This window comes from Mesoplodon mirus (genome assembly GCF_964341445.2).
Source record: "Mesoplodon mirus genome assembly, chromosome: 1".
In the NCBI taxonomy this organism is placed as follows: domain Eukaryota; kingdom Metazoa; phylum Chordata; class Mammalia; order Artiodactyla; family Ziphiidae; genus Mesoplodon; species Mesoplodon mirus.
In genome coordinates this window covers 194,811,055-194,833,189 of record NC_138976.1, presented here as the reverse complement: position 1 = coordinate 194,833,189, position 22,135 = coordinate 194,811,055, and positions in this window count along the sequence as shown.

Sequence of the window (22,135 nt, the reverse complement as noted above, 5' to 3'; positions counted from 1 at the left end):
GAAACATCAAAGGATATAGAAGCCAAACTGAAGGGGTTTCCACTGGACAAATCTTGAACAATCTCAGCCTCAAAATAAATAATGGCAGAAATGTATTATAGTCAATTGAATAAAATAGGAGTGTATAAGTTCATACTGATTTAAATAATTAAACTGAGTAAATTATGTTTGATGAGGAACAGGATATTTACATAATTACAAAGTGCCTTACCACAAAATTTATTAATAATGAAGGAGAAAAAATAACTTTACAATGGAGAAGACTGGGTGATACACCTTAATCAAATGAGTAACATGATATTCCAGTAAGGTTACAAGTTAAAAGTTTGCCAAGATTGTTTGATAGGAAGCAGTGAGAAGAACAGAGCTTCACCACTGTGTTATTCCTGCCAACTACACATATCCTGAATAATCATGAGACAAATACAAACAGCTAAATCCTACAAAATAACTGATCCATATTCTTTAAAACTTTCTAGTTCATGAGATTCAAGGAAGGCCTGAGAAAATTTTCCAGATTAAAAAACTAAAGAGACAGGACAGCTATATGCAACATGTGACACTGGGCTGATCCTTTTATTATGAAGGACATGATGGGGATAATTGACAAAACTTGAAAGGGGTCTGAGGATTAGTAGCTCTGTGGTCATGTGTCAGTGTTAATTTCCTTATTTTCATGATTATATTTGGATATATGTTTGTAGGAAATACTAGAGGATTTGGGGGAGACATTGCATTGTGTTAGCAACTACTCTCAAATGGTTTGGGAAATAAATTATTTTTATTGTCATTTCAACCTTTCTTTAATTTTCGAGATTGTTAAAAGAAGGCAAAAAAAGAGGAGTAACCCTCCTTTTCCTGGCGACTGCCATAGTTAAAAGCTCAGTTTACAATGGTGGTCAGTTTTTCAGTCTATTTGTGCTAATTTCTGTTACTAACAACATAGCATCTTATTTTCTATTTGAGGTTTTTGGATTTTTCCGAATTATGCTTTTGCATTTTATTCTATCAAATGTCTATGAATTTGATAAAGTCCTCGGTATTAAAACAAAATCTGTAAGATTCATAAAAATAAAAATAAGTTCTTGGAGAAATTTATAAATTTCTACCTGCATTCAAATTGGGGTAAGTTGGCAAGAAATTTATAAGGGGAAAATACTATAAGGAGCACTCCCATTCAGAAACTCAAAATGGTTGCACGTGTTTATCTTGTAAGAGGTCTGTGATGAAACAGCAGGATGAAGGCTATATGTCCAAACTTAAATGCAATCTTTTAAATCACCTTTCATGTCAGGCCATGTAAGAACTGGGCAATTCAAGAAGTAAATTAGAACAATTCTTATTTTCAATAATTTCTTAGGTCAACACTTAGAATAATGAAAAACTTATCTTTAACTCCAAGAAATCTGGACAGTTATTAAAGCAAATGTGTTGTCCTACTGGCCTACACCTGGTTACAAACAGCAGTACGACTTCAGAAAACCCTGGACACTGAGTGGGCTTTCTAAATATAGCTTTTTCTTTCTATAAAGGTGTTTTACAAGAATGCTATCTTTTGTGAAAATGTGGCCTTTATAAAGGGTACACTATGGTCTGTGACTTTTAGACCTAGAAAAGATTTGAAATATTTTCTTAGCCTGGGAATCCACATTTTAGAGGCATAGAAAGAGAAACCCAATGAAATTAAATATTTTGCCCACCATCAAATGGCAAACAAGTAATAACGACAGCACTCAAGCCTCTGTCTTCTAAATCCATTGAATGCAGCATAAATAGATTGCAATAACTGCTGATTTTCATTGTCCCCAACACTACATTTCTTCTGTGCCTTATCCCTCTTCTTTTAAGAGGGATGACAACATTATCTGCAAACTTTATCTATAACTTTTTTTTTAATTTTGCTGTTTTGTAAACTTTTTGTTTCTATGTTGAAAATGTGTAAGGACATTTACCTTCTTTCTTGAAACCCCTTTGCCTGCATTTATCACATTTTATTGTTGAACTATTGTGTAGCAATAAGTACAAAAGCGACTCTAGTAGAGGAGATAATATCAGAGGCAACAAGGTGTGTGTATGGGGGGGCGGGGTTAGAGTTGACATACCTTAAGGGAGATGAGGAGAGAGGGAAGAGAATAGAAAGTTTATTTATTTGAAAAACTATGGCAAGTTAGAGAATTTTGGCTAAACTTTATACAATATAGCTTTCCTTAACTTAAATTCCGGCTTAACTTCCACTCTTTACATTGCCACAGACTAGGGAATAAACAAAGCAATAAGATTTTTGGTACCACCATTTTGTGTTAATTTCATAAAGATTTCTACAAGACTTTTAAAAAATAAATTGAAAAACGAAAGTCTTGTCGTTAGCTTATTTTCCCTGCATGCTTGCACTTTAATAAGTTGATACATGGCATATAAACTCAATAGTTATGATTAATTCTGTCCCACAATTTTTAAAAGCACTGGGGATTGTGTGTGTGTGCATGTGCCCACCTTTACAACCAGTAAAATAAAGTTCTTGATCCAAAAATTATTATCACTTAGACTATTGAATAAAATCAGATATGATAGAGGGGCCAGCTGTTGGTAGGTTTAAAAGTCACCCTAGGTGATGAATTCATGCAGCAGTGTTGCACGTCTCTCTTTAGATGAAGCACTTAGAAGTATAACCAAGCATGGATCTAATTTCATATCTGAGATGTGTTTTATTTAGAGTTCTTTGGCAAGTGCTTGCTCTATGTGTTTTTATAGTCTTTGGTTGTGCTATAAAAATGTCAAAATTATGAATTAACAGATATGCAAAAGTGAAATCCTAGAAGATAGGATAAACATGAAGTCCTCTAATTATCACTCAAATAAGTTTGGTTGACACAGAACTGGGAATCAGATAAAGACATTAATAATTCATAATGCTGAAGTTAAAATCTTCTAGTTACAGTACAAAAGAAATCCTCATTTGTACCACAAGGTAATGAATTCAGTACTTTTCATTTGTTAAACATTTGCTTATCACCCTGCACCGTGCATATAAAACTGTTCGCAAATTTAGAGGGCAAACAGGAAAAACAGACACTCTCTACCCTCAAGTTGTTTATACTGCAGTCAGTGAAATTTCTCTACTTTGAGATCTTTTAATTCCTCAGCTCATTGTAACATCTTCTTCAGATGAATTGTTTTTTATTTGTTAAAACCAATGTTTAGCACTTTAAATAGTTTCTTCAATGTTCCTGATAGTGAAATAGAGTCATCATGGTAATTTCCAATACTAATTATAGAGTTGATAGGAGAAATGCTCAAGATTGATAGTAAAGTGATTTCGATAATCTACAAAATGTCTTGAGGTTTCCCAGATAACAACTTGTCTCCCAGGCAAAAATGCACTTATTATTTATATTCCAAGCTTATAAAATTTTTTGTACTTTAATCATATAGAGATTTTACAACATCTTTTCATTCATATTTTAAGATATTTTGTTCAGTAGATTATCTCATTTAGAAACTATTGATTTATATATACATACTATGTAAATATTAGTATACATTTCTCAATGACTAGATTAGTGCTTTCTTAACTACTTAAATTTGTTTAATTCACATTGTTGTTCTTCAGCATTTCTTTTACTCACTGGAGCCTATCCTACTGACTTCAAAAAGCCTGAAAAATCTGAAAATCCCATTTAAAGTAACTGTATGGAAAATCTTTAAAATAACATATAATAATGAGAGAGAAGAAGTGTATTTAATATTGTGCTGAGATTATTCCATTAATAAAGAGATTAATCAATAATTCTAATATTCAGACATATAATAAAAATGAAAAACAATCATAATACTGAGCAATGACATTTTCAATAAAGGGAGATATTAAATATTGTATAGGAAACTAGAATCTGCAAAGCAGACAAGTTGGCAATGATTATACATATATTTAAAATATGTTGAAACAGTCATAGACAGTTTTTCTTTTTGGCTGAAAAGAAGCATATTGAAGTGTTTAAGCACTACTTCAACTGGAATAGATATTTAGACACTATACAGAAAACACATGATTGCAGAAGAGCAGATATTAGCAGGTGTGTGAATGTGTGTGTCTTTTTTTTTTTTTTTTTTTTTGTGGTACGCGGGCTTCTCACTGCTGTGGCCTCTCCCGTTGTGGAGCACAGGCTCCGGATGCGCAGGCTCAGCGGCCATGGCGCACGGACCCAGCCGCTCCGCGGCATGTGGGATCTTCCCAAACCGGGGCATGAACCCGTGTCCCCTGCACTGGCAGGCGGACTCTCAACCACTGTGCCACCAGGGGAGCCCGTGTGTGTCTTTAATTAATGTATTTTCATTCATTCAAAAAGGAGGAGAATGCCAAATTTACTTTAAAGGTGGCATTGTGATATGTTAAAGTTCCATTCTTAGACTTTTGCTGCTGTTGCTGTTCCTTTAGTATTCACCAAAGAGTACCGTCCTGTCATTTATCCAAGTTAGAAATCTAGGAGCAATCCTAGGATTCTCATTATAGGGTCCACTACCTTCATGCTCCCCCCTGAATAAGTAACAAATTCTTGGCTCTCCTATATAGGAAAGCTCTCTCCAATGTACGCCTGCTCTGTCACTCTCCGGGTCCAGCATCTCTGCCTCAGCCTCCCATTGAAGTCACTTCTAGTTCATTCTGTGCAGGGCCATTTTTAAACCTTCCTCAGTCCTAGGCAATTGCCCTTTTAGAAGCTTTACCCTAAATGTTATCAAATGCATTAAAATGTGCCCAAGTCACATATCCAGTATAATTTATAGATAACTATATGAAAGCTGAGTAACATTGCTGTTGTAGTAATATTAGTTGAAAATATTAATTACACAAGTTTTCATCTCAATTTTGCAGATTTGTTTTCATATTCTGGAGCCATTTTTTTCAGGTTCCAAACAATTTTCTAAGTCCTTCTCAAACTCCTAGTCCCTAGTGAGTGTGCTTTTACTGTCACAGGGTTGAACAGCCCAGACAGCAAGATGTCTGAAGATGAAGACCATCACAGGGATGAGTAAATCAGATACGTGGAAGTTGGAATGCAAAGTGTTTACAGAAAAAAATATACAAATCAAGGAAGAAATTGCAGTGTCAATTAATATGATGTATATCAGATGATAGTATTAAAAAGCCAGGTGAAAAGAAAATAACTTAATAATGTACATATTTGTCTGATTGTTTACTAGTGATATACTGCTCAGTGTAAGGTGAGAACCTCAGATATTATCTTCTGGAAAAAAACCCTTTAAGCCCTAACAGTTTCAGTTTATAAATTTCCTCTCTAATAAATGAGGAATAAAATAATTTACAATAAATTAATTATTTCCTCTTCTGAAGGTACCAATACCACAAATTCAGTCAGAAGACGGATCAAGTTTTTCATACATTTCTCTCATTTCAGATTTTTTAAATAAATGAGACTATATTTTGTCTAATGACTACCAGAACAACTATCTGGAAACTGTGACTTCATTATATGTGAGAGAGTATTTTAGGAGATATAGATGTATATTTAGATGGAGATATAAATACATAGCATATATAAACAATATTTAATCAGACACAGGAAATGTAGGATAGCTCCAGAGTGGTACACCCTATGTTCTGAGCTGCTCCGAAATGCAGTTCCTTTTTTTTTTTTAACATCTTTATTGGAGTATACTTGCTTTACAATGGTGTGTTAGTTTCTGCTTTATAACAAAGTGAATCAGTTATACATATACACATGTTCCCATATCACTTCCCTCTTGCGTCTCCCTCCCTCCCACCCTCCCTATCCCACCCCTCTAGGTGGTCACAAAGCACCCAGCTGATCTCCCTGTGCTATGTGGCTGCTTCCCACTAGCTATCTGTTCTAATGGGAGTTCTCTGGGCACAAAGGGCACTATTTTCTGTAATGAGATTAGAAGAAAGGATTTGCTAATAATTGCTTCTATAGCAACTAAAAATCTTGGAATCCCACCTTTCAGCATTTTGAAAATCTTAAAGGGGATGTTGTCAGTAACAAAAAAATTGAAGACTGATTATGTATTTAAATTAATGATTCTTTAAATTCATCTGCCCTTTCATCTTTTAAATTGATTCATGCTTCTCAGAAAACAAAATATGCTAATCCGTATATCAATTTTCCACTGCGTAGGGCAACTATATCTAAAAACAAAAATACTATCATTTTACTTTCCTTTACTCTATTCCTCCACAACTTGTGTTGTACTTTCATATTTTCTTTTCATTCTGCTAGTGAGATATATATACATATATGTATGTATACATATATGTATATATACACATAATATTTAGATTTTAGATATTTGCATTATGCAGGGCAATCCATAAAATGGATAGATGCTTCATTTTAATACCATTGAATACAATTTTCATAATTTTATACTTTAATTATTTTTGGAAGCACAAACCAGAAAGGGTAAAGCAAACTTGAAATGGAAAAAGATGACCAAGCTGGCATTTTGCATTTCAGACTTTATATTTGGACTACTCAGTGGGACAGATTATAATAACAAAATTTTGCTTTTGCAGGGAGGTCAATCTTTGCTTCTGCATTGCCTCATCTCTTTTAATCCCATCCAGTTTATTTTTCATCTCAGAAACTATATTTTTCATCTCTAGGGACTCAATTTGGGTTATTTTTATATCCTCTATATGTCTATTTAAGATGTTGATGCTTTCCTTTAAACTTTTTGAACCTATGAAAATTAGTTATAATAACTGTTTGAATGTCTTTGTTTACTGATTGTACCATTTTTCAGTCTGTTTTCATTAATTAATTTTTCTCCTTGTTATGGGTTATATTTTCCTTCGTCTTTGCATCCCTAGTAATTCTAGATTGCATGTCAGATACTGTGAATTTTACTTTACTGGTTGCAGAGCGTATTTGTATTTTTTAAAAATATTTGTAACTTTGCTCAAAGAGGTAGTTAAGAAATAGTTTGATCATTTTGAGGCTTCCTTGTAAGCCTTATTAGGCTGCAAGTGAAACAATTTAGTCTAGGGCTAATTTGGTCCCACTACTAAGCCTATACCCATTGAATACTCTGTGTATTGAATACTCTAGTTGATGCTGCATGTATTAAATTATATCAAAACATATTTGTATAATCTTAAAGCAATAAATGCAACACATAAAAATATAAAAAAAATAAAAATTAACTTTCATTAAATAAAACAAAAATGTTTTCTTCTAGTAATTGTAGTATTTTAACATATTTAAATACTGCATCCCTATGAAATTCATTTTGTTAATAAATATGAAAAGAGAATCCACCTTTATTTTTCACAGGTGACCAGGGACTTGTTCAAACACCAACATTTAACTGTATTACACAAAACATTATGCCACTGTTTTTTATGGGTTATCATTATAATTAAAGCTTTATACAACCGTTGTCTTGTGCTGTTTGTTGTTCAATGTCTAAAAGTATTGTTTAATATATATATATTTTTTTACTTTTAGCAGTTTAAGCCAGGAGAGTAAATCCATTTCCTATTACTCCATCCTGTCCAGAAGCACAGGTCTTAAGTGAAATTTAATACCAAAGAAACAGTTCCAAATTTTACAACGGATCTATCACTGGTTGTTAGCATATCTTCCCACACCCAAGACACCAAGATACCTTCTACTCACTGTTAAAGCTTTATGATGAGCAAAACTTCCACCACTGTGCTTCCTTAGCATGTGAGTATATTTTTAATTTACTGGTTATATATATTCTCTAATTATCCATTATTTTGTCCTTCTTTTTGATTAGATATTGATATCCACATTTTTTTTTCTAATAGCTCACAGAAATTTCTCTCATTAACAACACCAATAGAAATAACAATAAAAATCGCCTTGGGGGACCAAATTTATATCACATTATCAAGTTTTTATTTTGCTCCCATAAAACTTCTGCAAAATACAACCACTCTCTATCATCAGTATCATTAGAACAAAACCAAGTCATTCTAATCTCAAAAGCACAATATTTTATTTAACTTAATAAATTTCACATTATAAAAATTTTCTCATAGCATCATCCTTAATTCCTCAGTATTCACTAATATTGGGGGATTTTTCTTTCAGTTGAGACTAAGGAAGATTTTATTCATCTCTACAACCTGGTATATATATGTACAATGTTTGTGAAAAGGTGGATATTCAAAAAAATTCTTGACTAAATTACGGTAATTCATGTGATCAGTTCTGCAGTTCTTAAAACTTTAAATTACTTGTTAATTCTAAGAGATTCTAACAGTTTTATTTTCATTAGCAATTTATGATAAAAACTTAGTGTAGGGCTTCCCTGGTGGCGCAGTGGTTGAGAGTCTGCCTGCCGATGCAGAGTACATGGGTTCGTGCCCCCGTCTGGGAAGATCCCACATACTGCCGAGAGGCTGGGCCCATGAGCCATGGCCGCTGATCCTGTGCGTCCAGAGCCTGTGCTCCGCAATGGGAGAGGCCACTACAGTGAGAGGCCCATGTACCGCAAAAAAACCAAAACTTATGGTAAAGGGAATAATGAAGCTGTCCCACTATATGGCACGACAAAAGATAGTAGTGACATCAAAATCAGGGCCTATCCATCTCATTTGCAGTTATATACTCAGTGTTTAGCCTAGCATTTGATCCCTCATCAGTATTCAATAAGAAGATATGTTTTGAATGACTTAAGGATGAATTAATGAATGAAAAAATTAATATGGTAGAAAATGTGTTTTATCCTTGTACTTTCATGTGTTGCCTTCTGTATTTCAAGACCCAGCACTGTAACTGACACATAGAATATAAGCAGTAAAATTTGTTGAAAGAATGAATGAGTCCCCACAATTCTAAGAATAATTTTAAGACCAACACAGACCCCATATCTGCCAAGGTCTATGACAGAAGTATCCAGAGAAGAAAGCCTGATCTCAGCTAGTGGTAGAGCTGACAGAATTTATCTAGTTTTAATAATTTACAGCTCATCCCATTACATTTAGGCATAGTGCCTACATGAGCCATACAATTAAATGTTGACTGAAAAAAATGTACAACCTAAAAGTTGAGAATTATGTTTTATTTGGAGGACATACTGAGGACTTAAGTCAGGAGACAGCCTCTCAGATAGCTCTGAGGGACTATTCTGAAGAGGTAAGGGAGGGCACAGGATATTTAGGGGTTCTTGCAAAAAAAATGCCCTGGTAGTTGGAACATCAACATCTAGCTCCCCCAAGGTAGACTGCAGTGTGTTCCCCTTCCCTCGGCCTACCCTGGGGCACCCTGAAGGGCCTACGGGTCTGAGTGTGGTCCAGCAAGCCCAGGGGAGCCGGCGGGTCCTCAGAGTTCTTGTCCTGAAACTGGCGCTGACGCGACGGGGCCATGACTCTCTAGACACTTACTGCCGTTAAACGAATGCATAATTGCGACTAAGGCCTCAGGGAACCTGCTTCACGCCTACCCTTCTGGATGCCAAATCAAGACCTTACGTTGAGGCTAGGGCCCCCGTTGAGATTCCCCTTAGCTCTAGAGCAGGGCAGGAAGAGCTCCCACCCAGGACCTGGAAGCACCCTCTTTCTTTCGAGAAAACTCTTTTTTTTCTCAGAGCCATGCCTGCAGGGACTAGAAACACAGCAACAACAGTGTTTTTCAGGTTTTTTCTGGCTGCAAGAATGGAGCTTTCAAAATGGGAAAACCAGGCTTTTCGCTATAGACGCCATGTCTAGATTGACACGCAGCCTAAATATGTGTGTTTTCTAACAAGTAAAAGAGACACAAGCTACCCACTGTGCCCTAAACTGAATCAACTTTTTAAAGCAGGGTGTTCTGCAGCTAGCGAACTGCCTCAATGAAGGAATGCCTTCGGTCGGCCGAGGGGCCTGTGTATCTTCCAATATCCGGCAGTGTTACACGAAGAACTGTTCTTTAGTTGAAGTTGTAGTGCAAACTGAATTTCCCCTTGAGGTATGGTGACTTCACGTATGAGGTCCGAGGGAGAATTGCCTTCCTCCCCTTTGAAGTCCCAAACCACTCCACCCAACATCTTTGTCTTTAGTTGAAAGTGGTATTTAAGGTGAGGATTTCGGCCATTTGGGAGATTTACTGAGTTCTCATGGGTCTCTTCCATGTATACATATTATTAAATTTTGTTTGATTTTCTCCTGTTAATCTTAATCTGTCTCATGTCAATTTAATTCCTAGACTAATCAGAAAAATCTAGAAGAGTACGGGAAACTTTCTTCCTGCCCAACAGGCATTATAGTGCAGGGCACATTGCCTGCCTTTGAAAGCATCTGAACTTCTACACATTGAGAACCCTCTCCTTTCCATGCCCCTTTACCATAGGCATAAAGATTTCTGTGCACATCGAGGCTGAGAAGAACTCCTGAGTCCATCATTGTTTCTCCAGGCAGTCATGAAGACTGTCAGAGAGGAAGAACTTTTCCTCTGCCCTTCTGCAGGCAAATGGAGTAGGGGGTCCCCAAAGAAAAAGAATCAAATATAACTTTTTGACATAAGAGAAGCCATTTTAAGCCTAAATCATTTGTGATCTCAGCCTGGTCATGATGCTTGCTCTTGAACAGGTCTCAGTAATTAATGATCTTGTGAAATAAAATTGTCCCTTACCATCTGGTTCTATAAGAATGAAGTCACTAGCCACTGTAGTCTCTGACCTTGACAAAAAAGTAATCACTTGATCTAAAAGAGAACTGGAAATTTTTCTTTGAGCCAAATTTGAGGATTATAACCTGGGAAGAACATCTCAGAAAACTCTGAAAACTGTTCTGCCCTTTAGAAACCCAGGGAGGTGTATAAGTTTTTTTTGAGACAGAGGGCTGTACATCAAATGACATTTTATTGAACGTTTACATAATTCAGATCTAAGTGCCATCCTGCTGGTCATGTAACCCCTTACAAGGTCAAGAAGAAATGTTATCTCTTAAGGAGGGAGTTGTCTTGTTGATGTTAGGAGAATGTTGCTCTTTATGGTTGAGCAAGTGTCCCTGCCTATAGGGGAGGTTTGGTCAATGTATAATGCAGATGCACAGTGCACAGTGTGGGGAGAGAGGAGACCAAAGGGCAGAGAAGAATTCATGTTTAAATTTCTCTTGTCTTGCCATAAAATATAAATTTTGTTTCACAACCTTCAACACACCTCGAATGGAATTCAGGACAGAGATCAAGAATGAGGCGGTCTATGCTCTGAGAAAACCCAGCAGAACAGGCCTTCAGATAGTTCGATATTTTCAGATTTTATGAGACCAGTTTCTTTTATCTTCTCATATCTAGAAAAGCACTAAAATCATTAATGGAGACATCTGCTCCTTGTGACTAGCAGCCACCATTTCATGACTAGCAGCAAATTTCTGCCAAAATGTGTCCCTGATTACATGTGTCCCCCTTCACCAAAATCACATACATGCTGACCTTCCCCCTAACTCTTTCGAGCAGTTCCTCAGAGCTATCTGAGAGGCTGTTTCCTTGGCTATAGTCCTCATTTTGCCCCAAATAAAACTTAACTCACAACTCTCAGTTTGTGCTTTTTTTTTTTTTTTGTCAGTTGACAGTTTAAAACTTTCCCAATTTGGCTGTTCAAGGAGCCACCGTTTTGGGAAAATCCCTGCTGTTCTCCTTACTTGCTGCAAGTAATAAACCCTTCCTTCTCCTGCCCTTTGGCTTGGTTGTGTCTTTTGGCTCAACAAAAGAAGTGTTTCAGGTAACACTTTGAGCTGGTCTAAGAATTAAATTGATGTAAGACTGATTAACAGGAGAAAATAAAACAAAAGTTTAATAATATGTATATCTAGGAGTCATTTTTGGCCTAAGCCGTTTTCCAGTCTAAGCCTGGCCAGGATGCTTGCCGTTGAAAGGGTCTCAGTAATTAATGATCTTAAGGGAACAAAATAATGCAGAATCAAAGGACTGTTTTCAGGTCAAAGAAGTAACAATAACAAAGATAATTGTAAAGACTCCCAGTTCTCTTTCAATGGTAAAGATTAGCCTGATCAACTGGGAACATAAGGAATGATGATATTGACCTTTTCTGACCCTCATGACTTCAGTCCACTAAAGCTTGGACTCTGTGGACCACCCAAACCCCTTCATGAATATGCATATACCCTTAGCTTAAAAATTCCCCCATTTTGCTGTTCAGGAAGACACTGCTTTGGGAAAGACCCCCGGTGTTCTCTTTACTTGCTGCAAGTAACAAATCCTTTCTTCTCCCAATCTTTGTTTTTGTTGTGCCTTTCAGCTTGACGCCCACCAAGAGGCAAACCCAGGTTTTTGGGTAACATTAGCTCTTTGGCTGGCAATGAAAATGACATAAGGCAGATTAACAAGAGAAAATTAAATTATTATGTGCACATGGGGAATTCACGTAAGTATGAAGAATTCCAAAAACAGCAAGAAAATGTGACATATATATATATTCTTGACTAAAGAGAAGTGAAACTGAGCAGGACCCTGTGGCGCTCCTGGGCACTAAAGTCTTTCTGTGTCCCCCATTTCTTGTTTGCAGGGACTAGGCTTCAGCCTCCACAACCTTCCCTGAATTCCAAAGGGTAGGGTCAAATAGTTGTTAATCAGGGAAGCGAGATGCTGCAGAGGCAAGGGAGGAACTGTCAAGAAACAATAGTGCAGCTTTGGGACAAGATCCTGGTTCTGCCTCAAGGGAAACATATAACAACAACTTTGAGCTCTTCTACAGAACTCAAACCCCCAACAAATGGAAGATGTTAACTACTTGATGAAGCATCCTTCATTCTAGAGAGAAGGTCACAGTTTGATAACCTTGAGAAGCATAGAAGCTCATCAGGAGACCACCTGAGGCCAGATTAAAGGATTGCAGGCCCTGAACACACCATAATCCTTATCAGCAACCCTGACCCTGAACCATTGCTATAAAACTCCTCACCAAATCCCCCCAGGTTGGGACACACAGTTTTGAGGGCATTAGCCTGCTGTGTCCCCCTTTGCCTGGCAATGCAATAAACCTATTCTTTTCTACTTCACCCAAACTCTGCCCCCGAATTCGATTCCATACCAGTTCACAGAGGCCAAATTTCGACATCAGAAGGAGATATGGGTCTGAAATTTCAAGGGGAAGTAAGGTAATTCACAGGAAGTTAAAAAGAGTTAATATTTGGTAAACAAATGTTTGCTGATCTATCCAAAGACAATGAGACAGAGAGAGAATATTTTTTTTTTTTGTGGTACGCGTGCCTCTCACTGTTGTGGCCTCTCCCCTTGCGGAGCACAGGTTCCAGATGCTCAGGCCCAGCAGCCATGGCTCATGGGCCCAGCCACTCCGCGGCACGTGGTATCTTCCCGGGCTGGTGCACGAACCTGTGTCCCCGGCATCGGCAGGTGGACTCTCAACCACTGCGCCACCAGGGAAGCCCCACAGAGCGGATTTTGATCAAATGGGCTTTTCAACGTTCCTCCTGTTCTACCACACCTAGTATTATACTACATTTATCTCTAGTGATAGCTTCTTCCTGGGACAGGCCTCCTGTCTTAAATTATTTTAGGCAATAAGGGGGAAGTTCAAAGGCTCTTCCTGAGTCTTTTGGGCCTTGATTGTTTTCAGCTCAAAATAATCCACATGCCATAGTGGCACATCTTGTGGTGGCCTGCACTTAGACCCATTGGCTCCCACGTGCAAATGAGAACCATGCAATGACTCAGGGAGAGCCCTGAGCACATTATTCAGATAGACACCAACATGATGCAATTTTTCTTCGGTGTGTTCAGTGAGAGAAGCAATACAAGAGGCACTGCCCTTTTACTTTGGGGGAGGTTGAAAGTCCCTTCTTGGAAAGGAAATATAAGTACTTTTAGAGCATTTAGAAAACCTAAAACCTGTGACTCAATTTTATTAAGTGCACAGTTAATTTTACCCAAATGTGTTTTCTTAAAAATTGCAACCAGTCAAGATCAGTATCTTCAAGGGGTGCACCAGTTGTGATATTTGCTGACTTTACACTGTTCTGAAATTGAGGATACCTTCCCTCTACTCAGTTAATGTTTTTTTTTTTTTAACTTTTAAAACAGTTTTATGTAGGAGATCTTTTACTGGAGCCTGAGGATTGATAATGTTAACCACTGTGACACTGCTCTGTTACCTCACATCAACCAAAGAATTGTGCAGGAGCTGATCACATACCCTGTGATTCCCCTCTCTCACCTGGTATTTAAAAATGCTTTCATAAAACCCATCAGGAAAGGGGGTTCAGGTGTTTTGAGCACTACCAGACCTGAACTCCCTGCCTGGCACCTGCAGTAAATGCTGCACTTTCCTTCGCCATAACCTGGTGTCAGTAGATTTGCTTTACTGCACATGGGAGAGCAGACCCACGTTTTTTCATCAACATATTTATATATATTATTATATATTGTAGGCAATGGAGATATTTTACTTCTTTCCTATTGTGCTGTTTTATTTTTTAACTGAGTTAACCATGAAAGTCAATTTTTGTTGATAGAGGAGCAAAGGTACAAATTAATTAGCTATAGTTAAAAATTTAACGCTTTCAAAATGCTTGTTATTTATAATGAGGTTTATTTAACAGAATTAGGAAATAATTTTGTATTTAAATGGTTCGATTGTGATTGTGGAACATGAAACTGGTAGTCCACAGGACATATACTAAATTTTCACCCTTAGTGATACTATATTTGTACCATCCATGTCAAGCTAAAATGTTGTTTTTCAACAACCTTTAGCAAACATATCTTAGTTTTATTATTCAGAGGGAATATAGGAGCTCAATTTGATATAGGGAACTTGAACATTCCATCAACATGAATTTGAAGAATACACTAAGAATATCTTCTACATTACATTGGAGTAGTGAATTACTGGTAATTATTTAGGGAATTCTTTTGAAAAATATAGTCACCAGGGGCCAATAATTGAATTCTATTGAAATATAGAGATAGATATTAATAAGAATGGAAAATCATATTTTCATTTTATATTGCCCATATCTTCATTTTATTTGTAGTTCTTGAAAGTTTGCAAGAGAAAAATATCAGAATTTATACTTCATTCAGCAGAATCCCTTGGACCAAATGATCACACACTCAGAATACATAAGTGGAGACATTACTGACTGTGGCCCAGGAGACAAGGACAAGACCTAGAAAAGACACAGTCAATAATGGAGGGAAAGAAAGATTGGAATAGACAGGCATTTCTCTTAATGAAAAATGTTAACAGTAGAATCCTTGAGGGAGAATCTTTGAAAACATTGGATTTCTATAACAATAAAAAATTGAGTCCCAAAGTACAATGAGAAATAACAATAATGAATAAATAGGATAAAGAAATTATATGTTAACTGGCATACATTCCAGGCGATTATCAGGCTCCTGCAGAAACCAGGGCTTTCTGAACTTTAATTCCCCTTGGGAAGAACTGCAGCGCCACTGTCCCCAGCCTTCAGCCATCAACTCCAGGACTACAGAGGCAGATTCCTGGCCCTCAAGTCAGGCTGCCTCACTGACTTGAATGTCCATGGAAAAGGGAACATTGATCCTGACCTGAGACACAGCCCTCAGATGTTTGTAAGCTGGAAAGTCTGCATCAGACTTCCTCCTTGCATCTCTCTAGGGTGAACTAGGGAAAACAAAACGTCAAAAAACCCTTTCCCACAGAAGAAGTCTGGGAAAAAACACACGATGATCTTGGCCTTGGTGCCAGGTGAGGCTGATATCACTAGAGCACACCTTCTCCTGGGTTTGGTACCAGAATCCAGGGCCCTGGTGGGAGGACCTGGGCTCTGCCCTGGGTTCCATGGACACAGACAAGCAAGTGTGATCTCAGCAACCTTCAAGGACCCAGATGTGAGAAAGAGGCAATGAAGACACGATGGCTGCTTCAGGGTGGCTTGGTGTCAGCCTAGAACAGCTGGACTTCATAAGGAATAACAAACTGTGGAGGGAAATAATAAAGAATTTATAATAGGAACAGAAATAGTTTTATTTGAGCCAAGCTGAGGGCTATAATGTGGGAGGCAGCCCCTCAAAAGGCTCTAAGGAACTTCTCCACTGAAGCATGGTAGTCTTATACTTTATCAGAACAAAGAACATACATCAAACATGACAGGGGTCTATTCCTTAAAGATTTCAAAAGAGACAGATTGAGGACATATCTAGTGAGACAGTAGGGTCCTGGCACGTGGGAAAGGAACCTCATCTTCGAGAGGGTGTTAACATGGGCATCATAAGAAGGGAGTCATTTATCCTTCTTTTTGAATCAGACATTTCTTTTCCTTAATGGTTAAAGCAGATGTGCTGTGTGTGTTTGACAGGCTCTTTCAGTTCACACAAAGTTTACACTGAACCATGTATAATCCTAAATGATTTCCCCATACCTCATTACGTGAAAAGTTTCTCCCTCAACACTATAATTTGGGGCTTGACTAATCTTGGCGATAAACCAGACCCATAATACCCTCAGCTCTCTAGGCCTCTCCACCTGCAGATCCTGCTGTATCCTCCCCCCAGGGCACAGCACCACAAGAGGGTGTCAGGTGAGGGGTTTGGGACTCAGAGAATTGACTCCCGAAAGTGTTTCTGTTTTCCAAGATAAATAACAATACAGTTTGGATTCTAAAAATCATCCAAATATGTGGAAAAAAAAATGCTAGACCAACAGTGAATCACAGCGTTTTTCATAAGATAAATGAATGTTATATAATGAAAGAGTAAATAGAGCCCAGAGGCTTTAATATGTAAAATTAAAATGGAGTTCAGTAGTGTTTAAAACACATCCAAAGGTCATATTTATGAGCTGCACGTCCAGCTGTATTCCACGAGAATTTAGGCAAATGCATGAAAGGTGAGTTATGAGTAAAGCACTATCCCCAAACCGTGGGTGTGGGGAAACTCATCCTAGCACTTTGTGCAGAACTAATACATTGCAACCATATCTGGTTTCAAAACTGATATTTTATGCAACTAAAAAGGCAGAAATAAGCTAAATAAGCTACCTATCCCCCCTCTGTCCTTCAGTTATTAATTAAGACTCCTATTTCTTCCTCTCTTATCTATTTTTTAAATTCCAATTTCAAATGCCAAAATATTCAGCTATTATATATGTTATTGTTCTCTTAATTTAGTCTCTACACAGCCTGAAATTTCTTTTTAATTTCCCTATTATATAATTAGTTTTATATTCATCAATTATGTGATATTTCCAGCAGGTACTGAGCTTTTATGCTCCAAATGTATGCCCTTCCATACTTTAACGCACATAAATATACTTTATACTTTTACATCAATTTAAAAGGTAATCTATTGAGCGCAAATTCTGTCTTCAGCATTTTGTTCGGGTCAGCAGTGGGGAGAGAAAATGTAGAAGAAGGAAAAGACATGGCTTATTGTTCTCAAAAGAAGTTACAGAGAAACCTCTGACTTCCTTATCAAAAGGAGGCCCATTTCTTTTTCAATGACTTTTCTTTTTAAAAAAAAAAAAAATTATTTATTTATTTATGGCTGCATTGGGTTTTCGTTGCAGTCTGAGGGCTTCTCATTGTAGTGGCTCCTCTTGTTGCGCAGCACGGACTCTAGGCTCATGGGCTTCACTAGTTGCAACATGCGGGCTCAGTAGTTGTGGCTCGCGGACTTAGTTGCTCCACGATATGTGGGATCTTCCTGGACCAGGGCTTGCACCCGTGTCCCCTGCACTGGCAGGCGGATTCTTAGCCACTGTGCCACCAGGGAAGCCCTCAATGTCTTTTCTATTGACTTCAAATCTATCGGGCTTTAAAATTATTTGTGTGTGTGTGCTCATATTCTGACTGTCTCTCACAGCAGATTGTGAGTTCTGTGAAAGTGAGGCAGGAGATAGATGGGCCCCAGGGTAAGCAGCAGGAGTTCATTCCCTCTGGACAGAAACTCCAAAATATCAATAACAGGGCAATCGAGAAAGGAGGCTGTGCCCTGCCCAGATAAGAGATAAAAGACTAGATGTTCCTCATTCTCGTAGTCAAGGAGACCTTCCCAGCTACACATGTGCAGAAAGGTTCCTTGGAGGTCAAAAAGGGAGAGGGCACCACCCCATAGTAAGTGATGTCAACTACCCATAGGCCTCTTCGCTAGAATCCATCTTGGCTAAGAGATGCACATGAACACGGGAGGACCCTGAGGTATACCAAATATGGACTCAGAACCAGGCAAAGCAAGATGATTGGTCAAAGGAAACCTGGAAGAAATTCCCCATAAAAGTGAGTCAAACTACCTAAAGTGAGCGCAACTCTCTCTCTGAGCCCACCCATGTGTCTAGCCACATGTATTCTTTGTCCTCCTAATAAACACTTTACTTGTTTCACTACTTTCCATGTCTGTGGAAATTCATTTCTACACAGCAGACAGACAGGCCAGGAACTTGTCACTGGCCACTAGTCCCTGGTGGTCTAGTGGCTAGGATTTAGTGCTTTCACTGCCCCGGCCTGACTTCAATCTCTGGCCAGGAACCAAAATCCTGCTTCAAGCAGCTGCAGGCTGAGGCCACCTGAGATGAAAACAGGGGCAATATTTATCTTGTTTAAGATCATGTCTTGTTAAAAAACAAAGTTCAACTGAGTAAATTTGAAAATCTGATTGGCCTTATTTGATGCTTTATGAATTGGGCAGCATCTCATCTAGTAAATAGAAGGGCACTTTGAGAAGTTATACAGAGTGGAAGGTTTTTATAGAAAGGAGGGTGGGCAAGAAAGTCATTAGCAAAAGAAAAAAAGGTTATTTGGGACCAGTACTATCTTCTCTTTGTAGGGAAGGGAAGCCTTGAGTTTATCATGCAGATTGCCTCTTCTTCTTGGTTTGGGGGAGATGGAGAGGGCCCCTGTGATAGATTACCACATTGGTGCTGACCAGAAAATTCCAGATTTCAGAATTAAGATAACATTTCTGGTGAAGGTCAAAATTGCAAGTAGGTTAGGCATTAAATATATGCGTGGTATCGTGGGCTTCAGCACAAATGAAACCATTTTGTGTCAGTGGTTTTCCTCCTTAATAGTCCCTAATGCAGAACTAGCAGAAACACAACAAAGATTTGTGAAAAAGGAAATGAGTGCCTAACTCAATTGGTCAACTGGTGTAAAGAATGTGGCATAAGAATAAAAAGATCTAGAGAGCAGATGAAAGAAGCTTTTGTTTATATTTGTAAAAGGAATGTCTTCTGTGTTTTCAAATTACTGCAAATCTAATCAGCAATGTTGATGTGACTTAAAAATGATGCTTTTTGAGAGGTTAGAGAAAGGAAAAACAAGAAAAAAATAAGGATGTTTGGCATTCTGGATGTTGGCTAAATGGCAATTTAATCACTAAGAACATATTTTATTCTATTGTCATGATATATATGTAATATATGTAAACATATATTTATATGTCATACATAATATATATTTCCTTTTAATCACCCCTTTTGGGGTACAATTTACATACAACTAATAGCACTCATGTTAAGTGTATAGCACAGTTAGATAAATTTTGACAAATATGTACATTTGTGTAATCACTACCACAATCATGATACAGAAAATTTCCATTACCCAGAAAGTTTCCTTAGGCTGCTTTGTGGTCAATCCTCACCTTCCTACAAAAGTGATATGATGATTTGCTTTCAGTGACTATAGTTTTCCCATTCTCAAATTTCCATAACTAGAATCTAACAGTGTGTATTTGGTTCCTGTTTTCTTTCACTCAGCATGTTTTGAGATTCATCCATGTTATGTATATTAATATTTCATTCCCCTTTATTGCTGATGTGAATTACTCATTCACTTGATGATCAACATTTGAGCTGTTTACAGTTTGCAGCCTTAACCTTTATGAAACCATCAGGATTTCCATTAGAATTCTTTAATTTCTTACCCAATTCAACGGTATGATTTGAAAGTTATCAGAAACCTGCACTTGTCAGAAAGTCTTTAGTATGAATCTTCCTGAAGATGAAGCACTTTTGCAAAAGCATCTATGAATGATAAAAAGACTTAAAAAGACACAGTTAAAGAGCTGGTTAAAATGCAATTGACAAAAAAATTTGTTTACTTCTGTAACATACAAATTTGACATATTCAAATTTTAGAAATTTTATTTAATTTCATATAACATAAGAATATCTATATTAATGATATTTAGTATAATCTAAATGTATAACCTAAAATGTTGGAGATACATTTATCTCTAATCAATTGACAGTGCCTCCCATAACATACCAAATAATCCTAATTAGTTTAATATCTCTCTTTGAGATGACTTAGGGGTCCTCTGAAACATCCCAAAACTATCAAGAGGTCAAAATATCTTTCATTAGGATTCTATCCTTGAGAAGTTTATCCAAAATGTTAAAAAGTTTCAAGACACTTGGTCAAATAGGATTACAGCTCACTGTAAAACAATGTGTATCCATTTAACTAAAATTACAATGAAAGATTTTAAAAGCAAATAGAGAAAGTTATAACAGATTATTTAAAAGGTAAAGAAAATTTACAATCTATAATCAAAAGCAAATCAATATTCCAAGAAAACTTTTTTCTCTTAACAGAGAGACAAAAAAATTTTAAGTTTTTGTACCACTTTACTTTTAATCTTAAAATTCATTTACTCAATTAAATTCATTCTAATCTTAGTGAGTCCTGACAACACATAGAATTTCTTTCTAAAGATTACTTTTTCCCCAGAAATCTACAACTTTCTATATTCATATTAACTTGCCCTTTATTTTATTTCCTCTTTAGAAATAACCAGCTTTAAGACAAAATTACTTCCTTTTTCTTTAACAAAATAAATTCCTATTCTTCATACCTTCTTTTAATGAAAACACACACCCTATTACCCTGTATACGAAAATGATCTCATTATTTCTAGTGGCTTTAATTACATATTTAATTAGAATTCTCAAGTCTTAAAAACCTAAATTCCTAGTGAAAATTAAGAAGTAAGCAATTATGAGCTGTTCTTTACATTAGCATTCTGTAGATTGGCAAATTTATAAATAAATGCTATTTATTATTTCTAAAAATATGTACTTTCTTATGGAAAATGTCTCAGTGTGACACCAAACATATTTATTAATAGTCTTAAATATCTTTACTTTCTCTGTGAAAGGAATCCAATGTTTAGTAATTAATATTTCAGTATATTATTTTATTTGGAAAAGACCTCGATATTCAATGAATTCTCATCATTTAGCTTAATTTAGTTAAACTCTAAAATTTCAAGTTACTAAAACTTCCAGAAAAGCTATTTTTAAGTAGACATTCCTAAAACATAATTATTCCCAGAGTTCACCTAAAAACTCTTGTCCCATTTACTTCTATTTTATTCACTTGTTCTCAAAAATTATGTTTAGATTACCCAAGAAAACTTTATGAGACATTAGACCAAGTTAGCCATTATCCCAAATTGAATACTGAATATTTTTCAGATCACATGAATCTGAAATTCATTCAAGTTAGTTTCTTTTATATTTCTGAGAATTTCTGTAAGTGCTTAATTTCCTTTAAGTCAATTAAATAGATCTCATTTACAAACTAACTTTGATAATACCATCCAAAGGAAAAGAGATATATTTATAATGTACACATGGACATACATACATTCCAGACAAACAGAGATCTCACAGTTTTCCTGCCTGAGTTTAAAAAGGACTCTTCTCCCTTTTCCCCCCTCAGTCTCAGGAATTGACAATGGTATAGACAAGAGTGAGTGAGAGTACATTAGAGCCCAGGGAAGAACATTTACATTTCAGAGGCACAGGGAGAAAAATGTAAGTTCCTCCTAGTAAGATTTGTTTCCTTCTGGTCAGAAGAGTGAAGAGATACTTTTAACAAGCCAGCTTTTTCATATGCAAAAACAAGATTTAGAATGTCAAAAAGTGCCCCATCTGGGGCATTATTCTCCAGAGCCTAAAGAATACTGTGACCACATGATTTTTAGAAAAATATCACCTTCTCCTTTTCATGGGTATGAGCCCACGAAACTAAGAGCTAAGAATTTCCCAATTCTGCAAAATACACCGTAGGGAATATAAGATGAAACAGAGCTCTGATTACCCATTCTCAGTTGTTTATGGCTGGTAATCTTAAAATCTCAAACAAACAAACAAATGTTGTCTCTCCGGGTTTCAAACTCCT